Raw genomic sequence first — 12,903 nt, 5'->3', positions numbered from 1 at the left:
TTTATAGTGTCTGGTCTTACATTTAGGTCTCTAATCCATTTTGAGTTTATTTTTGTGTATGGTGTTAGGGAGTGATCTGATTTAATTCTTTTACATGTAGGTGTCCAGTTTTCCCAGCACCACTTATTGAGGAGACTGTCTTTTCTCCATTGTATATCCTTGCCTCCTTTGTTATAGATTATTTGACCATAGGTGCATGGGTTTATCTCTGAGCTTTCTATCTTGTTCCATTGATCTATATTTCCCTTTTTGTGCCAGTACCATATTGTCCTGATTACTGTAGCTTTGTAGCATAGTCTGAAGTTAGGGAGTCTGATTCCTACAGCTCCAGCTTTTTCCCTCAAGACTGCTTTGGCTATTCGGGGTCTTTGTGTCTCCATACAAATTTTAAGATTTTTTGTTCTAGTTCTGTAAAAAATGCTATTGGCAATTTGATAGGGATTGCATTGAATCTGTAGATTGCTTTGGGTAGTATAGCCATTTTCACAATATTGATTCTTCCAATCCAAGAACATGGTATATCTCTCCATCTATTTGTATCATCTTTAATTTCTTTAATCAGTGTCTTATAGTTTTCTGCATACAGGTCTTTTTTCTCCCTAGGTAGGTTTATTCCTAGGTATTTTATTCTTTTTGTTGCAATGGTAAATGGGAGTGTTTCCTTAATTTCTCTTTCAGATCTTTCATCATTAGTATATAAGAATGCAAGAGATTTCTGTGCATTAATTTTGTATCCTGCTACGTTACCAAATTATTGATTAGCTCTAGTAGTTTTCTGGTGGCAACTTTAGGATTCTCTATGTATAGTATCATGTCATCTGCAAACAGTGACAGTTTTACTTCTGCTTTTCCAATTTGTATTCCTTTTATTTCTTTTTCTTCTCTGATTGCCATTTCAAGGACTTCCAAAACTATGTTGAATAATAGTGGTGAGAGTGGACATCCTTGTCTTGTTCGTGAGGAATGCTTTCAGTTTTTCACCATTGAGAATGATGTTTGCTGTGGGTTTGTCGATATGGCCTTCTTTATTTGAGGTAGGTTCCGTCTATGCCCACTTTCTGGAGAGTTTTTATCATAAACGTGTGTTGAATTTGGTCAAAAGCTTTTTCTGCATCTATTGAGATGATCATGTGGTTTTTATTCTTCAATTTGTTAATATGGTGTATCACATTGATTGATTTGCATATACTGAAGAATCCTTGCATCCCTGGGATAAATCCCACTTGATCATGGTGTATGATCCTTTTAATATGTTGTTGGTTTCTGTTTGCTAGTCTTTTGTTGAGGATTTTTGCATCTATATTCATCTGGTCTGCAATTTTCTTTTCTTGTAGTATCTTTGCCTGGTTTGGGTATCAGGGTGATGGAGGACTCATAGAATGAGTTTGGGAGTGTTCCTTCCTCTGAAATATTTTGTCAGCATTTGAGAAGGATGGGTGTTAGCTCTTCTCTAAATTTTTGATAAAATTCACCTGTGAAGCCATCTGGTCCTGGACTTTTGTTTGTTGGAAGATTTTTAATCACAGTTTCAATTACATTACTTGTGATCGGTCTGTTCATATTTTCTATTTCTTCCTGTTTCAGTCTTGGAAGGTTATACCTTTCTAAGAATTTGTCCATTTCTTCCAGGTTGTCCATTTTATTGGCATAGAGTTGCATATAGTAGTCTCTTAGGCTGCTTTGTATTTCTGCAGTGTCTGCTGTAACTTCTCCTTTTTCATTTGTAATTTTATTGATTTGAGTCCTCTCCCTCTTTTTTTTTGATGAGTCTGGCTAATGGTTTATCAGCTTTGTTTATCTTCTCAAAGAATCTGCTTTTAGTTTTATTGATCTTTGCTATTTTTTTCTTTGTTTCTATTTCATTTATTTCTGCTCTCATCTTTATGATTTCTTTCCTTCTGCTCACTTTGGGTTTTGTTTTTTCTTCTTTCCCTAGTTCCTTTAGGTGTAAGATTAGATTGTTTATTTGAGACTTTTCTTGTTTCTTGAGGTAGGGTTGTATAGTTATAAACTTCCCTTTTAGAACTGCTTTTGCTGCATCTCATAGGTTTTAGATTGTCATTTTTTCATTATCATTTGTCTCTAGGTATTTTTTGATTTCCTCTTTGATTTCTTCAGTGGTCTCTTGGTTATTTAGTAATGTATTTTTTAGCCTCCATGTGTTTGTGTTTTTTACATTTTTTCCCTTTAATTCATTTCTAATCTCATAGCGTTGTGGTCAGAAAAGATGCTGGATATGATTTCAAATTTCTTAAATTTACGGAGGCTTGATTTGTGACCCAGGATGTGACCTATCCCAGAGAATGTTCTGTGCACACTTGCGAAGAAAGTGTAATCTGCTGTTTTGGGATGGAATGTCCTGTAAATATCAATTAACTCTATCTGGTCTATTGTGTCATATAAAGCTTGTGTTTCTTTATTAATTTTCTGTTTGGATGATCTGTCCATTGGTGTAAGTGAGGTGTTAAAGTCTCTCACTATTATTGTGTTACTGTTGATTTCCTCTTTTATAGCTGTTAGCAGTTGCCTTATGTTTTGAGGTGCTCCTTGTTGGGTGCATATATATTTATTATTGTTATATCTTCTTCTTGGATTGATCCCTTGATCATTATGTAGTGTCCTTCCTTATCTCTTGTAACATTCTTTATTTTAAAGTCTATTTTATCTGATATGAGTATTGCTACTCCAGCTTTCTTTTGATTTCCATTTGCATGGAATATCTTTTTCCATCCCCTCACCTTCAGTCTGTATGTGTCCCTAAGTTTGAAGTGGGTCTCTTGTAGACAGCATATATGTGGGTCTTGTTTTTGTATCCATTCAACGAGCCTGTGTCTTTTGGTTGGAGTATTTAATCCATTCATGTTTAAGGTAATTATTGATATGTATGTTCTTATTATCATTTTCTTAATTGTTTTGGTTTGTTTTTGTAAGCCATTTTCTTCTCTTGTGTTTCCCACTTAGAGAAGTTTCTTTAGCATTTGTTGTAGAGCTTGTTTGGTGGTGCTGAATTCTCTTAGCTTTTGCTTGTCTGTAAAGCTTTTGATTTCTTCATGGAATCTGAATGAGATCCTTGCCAGGTAGAGTAATCTTGGTTGTAGATTCTTCCCTTTCACTTTAAGTATATCATGCCACTCCCTTCTGGCTTGTAGAGTTTCTGCTGAGAAATCTGCTGTTAACCTTATGGAAGTTCCCTTGTATGTTATCATTCATATTTCCCTTGCTGCTTTCAATAATTTTTCTTTGTCTTTAATTTTTGCCAGTTTGATTACTATGTGTCTCGGTGTGTTTCTCCTTGGGTTTTTCCTGTATGAGACTCTCTGCACTTCCTGGGCTTGGGTGGCTATTTGCTTTTCCATGTTACGGAAGTTTTCAACTATAATCTCTTCAAATATATTCTCAGGTCCTTTCTCTCTCTCTTTTCTTCCTGGGACCTGTATAATTCAAATGTTGTTGCATTTAATGTTATCCCAGAGGTCTCTTAGGCTGTCTTTATTTCTTTTCATTCTTTTTTCTTTATTCTGTTCCACAGCAGTGAATTCCACCATTCTGTTTCTCCAGGTAACTTATCCATTCTTCTGCCTCATTTATTCTACTATTGATTCTTTGTAGTGTAGTTTTCATTTCAGTTATTATATTGTTCATATCTGTTTGTTTGTTCTTTAATTCTTCTAGGTCTTTGTTAAACATTTCTTGCATCTTCTTGATCTTTGCCTCCATTCTTTTTCCAAGGTCCTGGATCATCTTCACTATCATTATTCTGATTCTCTTCCTGGAAGGTTTCCTATCTCCACTTCATTTAGTTGTTTTCTGGGATTTTATCTTGTTCCTTCATCTAGTACATAGCCCTCTGCCTTTTCATCCTGTCTATCTTTCTATGAATGTAGTTTTCATTCCACAGGCTGCAGGATTGTAGTTCTTCGTGCTTCTGCTGTCTGCCCTCTGGTGGATGAGGCTATCTACGAGGCTTCCACGGTTAAGTTCTGAGAACCTCTTATCATGACATTTTCATCTACTGATCAATAATACAGAGCCTTGTTTTATGTGTGTTTCTGTTTAAAGACACCTTATTTAATATACACCTTGAACTCAATGGCAAAAGCACTATAACTTTCACCTGGACAAAGCTTATGTTACACACATGTTTTCTCCTTAAGGCACATCACATCTTTCTTGCCCTCAGGAACACCAGACAGCCCTTTAGCAGTATGCTTGGAGGCTTGTTTTAGATAGAAAAATCACCACCAAAAAGAACTAAAATACAAAAACGTGACACTAAGTAGACAGTTAAAAGACAATTAGACTATGGGAGCTGAAATAAGAAGGCAGAGTATCACCTAGTTTGACATCAGTTGGGAACGTACACATTGTGCAATTCAAAGTTTTCACTGCTCTGTGCATGTTCACAAATGGCTGTGAAAGCACCATAGGTATTGATCTTGGCATTACAAGTACATTTTAGTAAATAGGTGAATTCACAACTGCAGAATCTGCAAATAAGGAGGATGAACTATGTTTTTTTCAAGCAGATATGGAGCATTTACAGATATTGACCACACTTTAGGCAAAACAAAAGCAAAAAACAAAACCCTTCAACTATCAACAGAACAGTATCATACAGCTTATATCATGTGTCTACAGTGTAATTAAAGTACAAACTAATCTTAACTCCCCAAAAGTTATCAAACACTTAGAACTGAATAATAATAAAAACAACATAATTTAAAATGTGTGGGATATAGCTAAAATAGGGGGCATAGAGAATTTTATAGCTTTACATACTTCATTAAAAAAAGTGAAATTGGATGTGCTAAGGGTAAATCTTGTGTTAGAAAAGGAACAGAGCTAATCTAAAGAAAGTAAAATAATAAAAGTAGAGACTAGAAAAACAGAGCATAAATATATAATAAGTTAGATTAATGTAACCAAAAATTAATAAACATGCCTCTGCTGAAACTGATCATGAAAAAAAGGTAAAACAAAATCTTAGGAATAAAAAGTGGTTATAATACAATATAGCAGACTTAGTGAAAGAATAATACATTTACATTTTGCCCATAAAATTTAAACCTATAAAAAAATGACCATATTCCTCAAGGAGAAATTGAAAACCTAAATAGTCCTGTAATTTAAAAAAAAATTCTATCAGTAATCAACCACCTCCCTTGATTGAAGACATCTTACCAGATGATTTTATTAGTTCTACAAAACTCTAAAGAACAGATCATTTCAGTTTTATACAAAATCTTCAAGACAATAGAAAAAAAGAAAAATTCCCAAGTCATTTTACAATATTAAATAAACTTGATATCAAATTTGAACAAAAATAATAAATTAAAAATAAACAAAATGCCAATCCATTTTCTTTCCTTTAGAAAACTAGAATGCTACTTACCTTTACTTACTTTGTCTTTTAAGACCCCTTCTCCACTTCTCTTAGAAGCTCACTGGTATGAACACAATGATTTTGCTTGCAAGGTTTCTCAGTTCCCTGGCTTTAATCCCTGGCTGAGGGACTTGAACTGATTGGGAGCAGCCAGATGATTTCTTAGAATCTCTGCATCTACCTCATGCATTTTATTCTATCTTTCTCATCATGGAGATAATTTTCCTTGAAAAGGCAGAAGTAAAACAGAAATTAAGCTCTATTTTCTCTTTGTTATCCATGAACATTACACTATCTTTCTTAAGTTAATGTCTAAAATTATTATTATTAATAACCCATAACTTAATAGATTCCAAAGGGTGATCACAAACTTGGCCTGGAATAGTTATTGCAATTCAGCAAAGGAATATCCTGGATAAAACTTGAACCCAAACCAAATAGAATAGATGGTTTCATTCAGTTATTCAATAACTATTTATTGATCATCTATTATATGTCAGGAATTATACTAGGCCCTATGGACACAGAGTTTTGTGTTCCTAACCTGGAGGAGCTCACAATTTAGGAGCTAGGAAGGGGGTGGGATGGGGAAAAACATAACCTAAATGATAACACAATAGCTAAAATTTACAGTTGGTTGTATATAAAAAAGGTGATTAATAACTAGGTACTAACATGAAGGCAATTATTTCATGGTGCCAACGGGCTGTGTCCATGTCTGTCCTCTTCCAGAAACCTCGTGAAGATGTGGAAGGCATGCTCATCAAATCTACAGATAACACAAACCTGGGAGGAAGACACTTAGATTTAAAGCATTCCTAACAAGTCAAAAAAATAGGCTTAAATCAGATAAAACATAATACAGAAAACAATTATGTATATAAAATTTTTGATTGCATAGTACAGGAAGGAAAAGACTTTAATAAGCAATACTTCATATGACAAAATCCAGAAGTTTCAGTTGACCGCAAGCTCAGTTTTAACTGGTAAAAAGTTAATGCATTTTATGCTACATTAGTAAAAGTAAAATATGAAGATATGCTTGTGCATGCAGCTAATTTAGCAAATTTCAAGCTATATTAAAATTATTTGTTTAGTGTTCCTCCCAATAAATTGTGAAATCCTTGAGTATAGGGTTTGTAAGTTGTTTATTTATATATTCCCAAGATGTAGCTCAGTTCTTGGAATATAGTGAATATTCAGGAAACAACTGTCAAATGACTAATGAATAATAATTTTGTGTAGAGGCTGCTCTAAGCTTGTTAATGTAATTAACTCACTTAATCCTCTCAATATACCTATTGAGGAAAGTACTATTACAATTTCCATTTTATAGATTAGGAAATTTGGTCCTCAATATGTGGTTTATGAAATAAGGGGTACAGAAAAGCAAAATACACAAAAACTTTCAAAATCTAAATATAGAAAATAGTTTCCAACTTCTCTCTTCAAGACTTTTTCAAGACACAAATAACTTGTCAAAGGTGACACACCTATAAGCGGCAGAGCTGAGAGTTGAACCCCTGAAGTCAAGCTCTTAAGCTTAGGTTCTTACCCACTTTGCTTTACTATAGTGTTTACATAACAATATGCTATTGGATTGCCCGGCTCAGAGCATCATAAGGTTCAAAGGCCAATGGAGACACTTTTTCTTTGCTTCTTCCCTTTCTTCTTCCCTCCCTCCCTCTCTCTCTTTTCCTTCCTTACACTTTTATAAAAGAAAAAAAAGGATTTAAATTGGTTTATAAAAATAAATTTAACAAAATGGAAAAAAAAGGAAAAGTTTCAGTGAAGGGAAAATTAAGATAGGTAAATAAGATGGAGTCATAGTAAGGTTAGTACAGAGAACACACATAGTGAGGTCCTATTTCCATGAAATTCTTTGTGACTGCCTAACTCCGTACTTAGAGCTCCCTTCTCTCATCTTCTATTGCATTTCTTGTTTACATGATGCATTTGGCACTTTATCATAGACTTCTAATAATTTTATGTATATAATCTGTTTTCCCTATCTGTGAGTTCCACATCCCTGGATTCAACCAACCATGGATCAAAAATCACAGATATAAAGTGCTGATTGTACTATGCCGTTTTATAAAAGGGGCTTGAGCATCTGTGGATTTTGGTATTCGAGGGGAATCCTGGAGCCAATCCTGCAGATACTGAGGGAAGACTTTACAGCTTTTATCCCCTCAGTAAGATTGTACACTTCTTGAGGTAGGGACCTTGTCATATTATCCTTCATATTCATTTCGTCGCTAACATGATGCTAGTTGCATAATAGATTCTGTGTAAACACCTATTAAATTGAAAGGACTTTCAATTATTGGGAGTTAATCCATATCTACTTCTGAACTTTCCCCAAATCCTTGTTTCTTCTCTTTGTCTTTCTGTCTTCCTGGAACTCCAGGCAGAATTAACCATTCTTCTTCAGTGCTTCTGCAAAGAACAATTTTCTTTATATTGTATTTCTACTCTAATACATTACCTACTACTTATATGTCTATTGTCCCCTATAGGCTGTGAATTGTTTGTGTACATTATTTATGCTCATATTCCACTATGAGTTCAATTCCTAGTAAAAATTCAGATTCAGTAAATAAACATGGTAAGGAGTAAAGAAGAAAGGGAGAGGGGAAGAATTTTTTTCCTTTTGCCATTTGATTACTGATCATCACCAGAAAGATGTTAGGAGAAAACACTTAGGTGACAAAACTTTGCATGGTATGGGCTTGGGCCACAATACACCCTGTTGTGCATGGTAGGCCTAGCCCAATCCAGTGAAGGATGGATCTGGTATATACAGAGAGTCCTGTGCCCTGGGACTAGAGGTCTGGAACAGGAATCCTTTATCACACATACAGTTGACCTTTACCTAATCTTGGCTTCCCCTCTGTGCACCTTTTACCTGGCCCAGCCTCTCCTAACCTCTCTGCACCACCTTTTCCTGTTCAGACCAATTTCCAGTCTTTCAAAAGAAGGAGACCAGTCATGGGGCAACCAAGTTAAAACCTAGTCTCCCATGAAACACTGAAGATGGAGGGATTTAAAGAGGACACTATGGAAGAAAACCCAGCTCTAATTGGCAAAAATGAGGTAGTTCAATAGGTTATATGCTCCAAATAGTTGTTCCCTCTGGTGATACAGCAACAAAAAGTATTCCTGCTGTGCAGACCTGGAGCTGCTTCTGACTTATCCCTGAGATTGCTCACGTACCTGAGAACACAGTGCAGGAATGAGGGCCTTAGATTAAAATACACAAAAATACAAAACCAGAATATTTATATTATGAAGAAAAAGTTAAAATGCACAAGATACGTCATTCGCATACAGCTAGTGCAGCTGGCATCCTGGAGAAAGTGGGACCCAAGGTACAGTCATCCAAGGGAGCCAATAAATAAAATTGTATTGGCACAGAATGGAGTGGGAGTGAGCTTAGAAGCAGCAGGTCTGCAGCTATTCCCTCAACCACCCCTTTTACCTATCATCACAACCCACTGCTTGGGACAGTTCTCAGCACTCTATCCCAGGAGGGGGTTATGAGGAGACAAGATGCGGAAAACCCTGCCTTACCCCTGAGATATTTCCTCCCACAGAAGGTAGTGGCTTGTGGGTTGGGTCCATCAATCTGGTCTCATGCTTAATCTTTTCACTCTAGCATGGGAAATATTATTCCCTATCTTTCTTTAAGAGTAAAACAACTTCCCTATCCAGGTCACTTTCAAAAGGTGGAGATTCTGGGGTTGGAGACTCAGATAAAGCATGTAGAGAGGGTTACCCCCCAAAGCCCTCAGGTGTATTTGGACAGAGTATAATTGGAGTTCCTTCGCCTCACCCCTTCCCACCAAGAGGGAAGAGGGGGTGATGCTGTGGACCCTGGCCTGAGATATATGGCAGTACCAGCTGCCCCTACCTACCCTGTCCCCAATTTCTCCACTCTGCCAATTGATGCCTGTTCCTCAAAACTTTCTGATCACAGAAGGATAGCCCCCACCCACTGTGGCTCAATTCTGGGTCTCTGGGAGCATGACAGGGCTGTGGATCTCTTCTTTCTCTTCCCGAAAGTAGGCTGGCCTTGTCTGTGAGCTGGGAGCTTGCTGGGCCTTCAGTGGACACGAGGCTGCAATATGGTTGATGCTCTGGCAGAAGTGGCACTTCTTGGGCTGGGTGGCTGTTTGCATTCCTTGGCATGATGGTCTAGACCTCCACGGTTGTAGCACCTGTCTCCCTTTGATCTGCGTTTCTGCATGTTCTTCCCTTTGGGCCGCCTCTCGCTCCCAATAAAGAACACCCCACCAGGGCCGGTGACTCGGAGAGATTCATTCAGGCCCTTGGCGGACTTCTTAAAGGTGAACTCCACAGCCTCACCGTCCTTCAGGCTCTGGAAGTCCTCCATGTGCAGCTTACTCGGGTGCACAAAGACATCCACCGGGGGTCGAGGGCGACCCCCGCGCGGGCCGTCACAGGCAGGAAGCCAAATCCCATGCGCAAGTTGAACAACTTACAGATGCTGGTTCCGTGCATCAGCTGTGGCTCCACGGGCGCCCTGGCCGCATCCTCCTGTGACTCCTCAGGCGCCTCGGTGCCGCCACCTGCAAACTGCTGGTTTGACCCCAGAGCCCATGGTAGTTGGCTGAGCCCGCGGTCCTGGGCCCCTGGCCGGCCGGTTGCTGGCCCCAGAGAAGTCCAGAGGCAGAAAGAGTATTAATGAGGGGAAATAGTTGAAATTACTTGCTATAATGAGATTTTGGAATTTGTGTCTTTTGCTTTTCTACACCCCCTTTCAATGAATAGCCTTGTAAGTAAGAGTCTGGAACCTTCCTATCTGGGTTCGGATGCTGCCACTACTACTGTATAGCTATATAACCTTGCGCAAGGCATTTATTTCTCTGTACCCCAGACTCATTATGTATAGTATTGAGTTACTAAAAATAACCTACCTCACAGGGTCCTAGGATGAATTAACTAAATAGGTATGACAGAAATAATTTAGAATGGTTCTTGGCACATAGAAAGTACTATAGAAGTGTCTGCTGTTATTATGACCCCTGTTTTTGAAAGATAGAATTTCTTGCATTGCAAAGTTTGGAATGCCAGATACTACTACAGCATCAACTTCCCTTTTAGAAGAACTGGAAACACTCCAGGACGCACTTTTAGCCAGGGTGCTCTGAACTTCCTGAAGTGATGCTGGCCACAAAAGCAATGCTCATACAAGATAATGAAGTACCACATGATTGCAAAGTCAAGAATATCTAACCCTTAAAAACACCAAAAGGAACTTGGTTTAGATTTGTCCTATGCTTAAGAGTATAATTAGTATGAGGCAGGCAAAGATCCAATTAATGGGTGGCCCAGGCAACGGAGAGGAGATCCTGGGGATGGGAGGATGGCCCCACAGAACACCTGGACTCAGCTATGACATCTCTGACAGCTGCACACAGGAGCTGGCTCCAGGACCTGAATCCAAGTTTACAAATTCTTTAAGTTAAAAGTGATGGAACAGAGGCAACTGAACCCATGCTACACTTTTATTCTTATAATAGCAACTTAACTCAGTTAAGTCTTTTGAAGTTTACAAATACTCTTTCCAATCTAAAATCTCAGTGATTCACCAGTGAAAGATAGAGGGCATATATCTTCTCTAAAAAATTCATAATATAAAAATAAGTATTAAGAGGATGATACAAATTTACTTATCATCCCTGAAGTCATTTCCAATCTTTCACCTCTTATCCAATGGATACAGTTTTTCTTAGAGAAAACATCCTGGGTCTAGAAGTTGAGAAACAAATTAGGAAAAGTGGAACTATTGAAAGGGTCATCTCAACTAGGTAAGAAAAATAGTAACGGCACCATAAGCATGGCTCCAGTGTTTGGATTTGACCATACTCCCTCAGCCTGTACAGAAAGTCATGGCAGACACAGCTCCTAAAATGCTATGGTGTGATGCTTCAACCCCACCCCAGACTCTGATTGAATCCATTCCAGATTCCCCCTTGCCCAAGCTGCTCAGCACTGCCTACTGCTCAGTGAAGATACTCCCAGTTGGAAGTGGTAGTTGAGGGGCAAATAAGATAGCAAGTTCAATTCAACTCAACTTAATTGAATTAAATTCAATTAAATGTGTATTTATTGAACTCCTTATAATACAAATTATATAAATGTGCTAATTCATATAAATGAACTAGGTTCAGCATTAGGGATACAAGAAATGAATATAAGGTACTATTTCTACCTTCAAAGAGCTCATAATTTAATGAGTTAGACATGTAAAAATATTAAGAGTCAAGCTGCAGGGTGCCTTTTAACAGATATAAATGTAATAAAATGGGCTATGAGGGCACAGAAAAAAGTGCTTATTTCTAATGGGGCAAGACAAGTACCCTATGATATATTATCTCATTTAATCCTGTGAACTCATTAAGGTGGAAACTATCCCCATTTGAGAGATAGAGTAAATGAGCCTGAAACAGGCTGCCCAAAGTTATGCAGGAAGTAAGTGAGTGAACTTAGACTTGAACTCAGGTCTTCTAAAGCTAAAAGCTTGTGTTCTGTTCCTCACATCTTGCTCACAGTCCTGATCTGATTGGGGACTTGTAAACTTCCATCGTAGGGTCCCTGAAACCCTATACATTCTGTGGGAAGGCAATGCCTTGTCCTTACAGGGGTCTGAGCCTACCCTGGTATTACTTACAGTGGGAATTACAACATTTCGGTGGACTTGTGCATCTGGATTACAATAAAGGCAATATTAGGAAGATATAAATCTGTAATTGCAATACACTCAATAAGAAAGAGGCACAGAATCTCAGAAATCAGTCCAGGAATGAGTTCTGCTCCCTGCTCTCACGTGATGCTTCTATATCTGCAGCCACCAGCACTGTGGCAGGTCCGTGAAGTGGTTTTCTCAGGGAGAACAAATGAGTGCTGCTGAACCGGGTGCCTGTTGCAGAACCATCATTCTATAGACTTCTTATTTGCAGTGCTCACCTTAGGAAGTTAATGCTTCTAAGTGATGCCTAGGCAAACTGCCAGTTGTCTTTGCTTAACATTAATACGTGCTTCTGATTTGGTTACTATGGTTACAGACACTTCCAGTGTTGGCTTTCACTCAAATCAGAGGTCCCAACTTTTATACATCGTGAATGTTGCACTCTGACCCAGCATTCCAATCTGGTCCCATCCAAACAGGGACCCATAACTTCATGTTATAGTCTTCAAGGGCAGGGGGCCTTATTTTTTAAAAATGTTTTATGATATACTTTTATAATTAAGTGAAATGCTACCTTCTGAAAGGAAAACAGGATCATTTTTCCTAATGGGAGCCTGGGATCCACTTCAGGTGAGGGCCATTTACCTCAAATGGTACACATTTTACCTCCACGGGGAAAATTAGTTTTCTTTGCATTACTCCTCCAAAGTAATCAGAACTCAACAGAATTACTCTCCTTCATCACTACATAGTGGGGAATCCCCAATATCATGACTGGTTGCAACTTTGTCTATCATCACCCAAG

The 12,903-nt window shown here is 38.0% G+C and overlaps 1 pseudogene across 1 annotated transcript in view; it reads right to left on the bottom strand.

The window, feature by feature from the left end:
- Window positions 1-9,387: 9,387 nt before the first annotated feature.
- Window positions 9,388-12,903, bottom strand: part of LOC307055674 (protein lin-28 homolog A-like) — a 29,676-nt pseudogene continuing 26,160 nt past the window's right edge. The window contains exon 2 of the transcript in view: window positions 9,388-10,053. The product of the transcript in view is annotated as a protein lin-28 homolog A-like (transcript). The remainder of the gene's footprint in view (window positions 10,054-12,903) is intronic.

Source organism: Hyperoodon ampullatus (genome assembly GCF_949752795.1).
Source record: "Hyperoodon ampullatus genome assembly, chromosome: 7".
Lineage (NCBI taxonomy): Eukaryota > Metazoa > Chordata > Mammalia > Artiodactyla > Ziphiidae > Hyperoodon > Hyperoodon ampullatus.
The sequence above is the reverse complement of the archived record's forward strand: the minus strand, read 5'-3'. Positions and strand labels throughout refer to the sequence as shown.